Source organism: Malurus melanocephalus, unplaced genomic scaffold (genome assembly GCF_030028575.1).
Source record: "Malurus melanocephalus ecotype Western Australia unplaced genomic scaffold, MMel_1.1 scaffold_1160, whole genome shotgun sequence".
Taxonomy (NCBI): domain Eukaryota; kingdom Metazoa; phylum Chordata; class Aves; order Passeriformes; family Maluridae; genus Malurus; species Malurus melanocephalus.
This window is the reverse complement of record NW_026624392.1, coordinates 18,653-20,318: the sequence shown is the minus strand read 5'-3', so window position 1 is coordinate 20,318 and position 1,666 is coordinate 18,653.

Genomic DNA, 1,666 nt, shown 5'->3' with positions numbered 1-1,666 from the left:
CCGGGAACGCCGCTGGAGCTGCCCTGGAAGCGGAGCCGCAATTCCCGTGCCAGCCGGAGCCCCCGGGATCACCTCAGAGAGCCCCCCAAGCCCATCCCCAGCCCCCCCAGACTGTCACCCTGCTCCTGGAGCCCCAGCAGGGGAAATGGGGCTGGGAGCACCTTTGGCTGCCCATCCCACAGCTGAACCCAACCACAGATCCCACGGCACCGCTGGAGGAGCTCCGAGGGGTTCATGGCTTTCATGGGGGTTGATTTTTTTTTTGTATCAAAATATTTATACGTGAGAAAAGCTTTCCAGGGTGGCTCTGGCCGCTCGGAAGCATCACCAGAGCAGATGTGCTGGGTTTGGGGGGAATTATTAAAAGTTTGCTGGAAATCCACGAGGCCGATTCCCTCCTTTGTGCGAGCGTTGCCTGACAACGGCGCCGCTCGGAGAGCTCGTTAGCGGCAGGAAATCACCTCGTGTCACATCCCCGAAGGGACGAGACTGGCCAGGGAGCCACAGCCTTCTCTACAAACACAGAAGATTTTTTTTTTTTTATTTATTTGACAATAAAAATCATTTCTTTGCCTCCTGGAGACGCAGGGATGAGTCAAGCGCACAGTCAAGGACTGCAGGCAGCTCCTGATGGCAAAATCTCATCCTTTCCTGGAAATCCTGAATATCCCAGCTCCAGGGCAACCCCTCCAGCTCCTCAGCTTCTGGAGGTGACTTCTGGTCTGATTTTACAGATAAATTGGGAACATTTCATGTTTCTGTCTCGGCAGGAGCAGATCCTGTTCCGATAATGAGCGGGATTGTTCCAAGGGCACCTTTGAGGGCAGCAAAGCAGCTCCTGAGCCACTTCTTGTCATGAATTATAACAAATTCCGGCATGCAGGGACCTCTTAAAGCCCTGCTGCCACCCAGGGAACACTTCCCTCTTTCTGCAGGATCACTTTCCATCTTTAAGATAATTTATCTGTAACGGGAGCAGAAAAACCCCTGCAGGAAAGAGGAAATTTCTGCCCATTCCGTTTCTCAGCTTCTTTCTTATTTTTCACTCTTTTTTCCCCCCTCTTCCATTTTCCCCTCTCTTCAATCAGCTGATCACAATTCACCCCTATCTGATAAGGTGACATAAAAGCATTAATTTTTTTTAATTTCCAGCTCTGACCCCTCTGCCCATCATGGAAACGAGCCCCCGTGGTTAATTTCCCTCTGTGCTTATTTATTCATTTTTTAAATGCCCTAAAAGTAAAATGTGGTGGCCTCAGGATGTGGAAGACAGGTTTGATTTTAATTCCTGCCAGGGCACCATGGGAATGCCCACACGAGAAGGCTGCACTGCAGCTGAAGCTGTTTTCCTGTTTTTTTGGGAATTGGGATCAATTCCTGGCAGGATCTTTGCCTCCCCACTCACCCCACCTCATCCAGTGCCAGTTGATCCCAACACCTTCCATAAAACTCAGTGCTGCTCATTTTGGGGGGAACAGARCCATTTCCAGCCCTTTCTGGGGAGGCAGATCCAGGCAGGGCCATTCCAGTTGGGGTGGGAAGGGCTGAGCTTGAGCATTGCTCCTTCAAGGCACCTCCAGGCAGGACCTGGGGGATCAGATCCTTCCTAAATCCTGGAATTCCTTGGTTCAGGAGTGCAGACACAGGAGCTCATGTTTACGGTAAT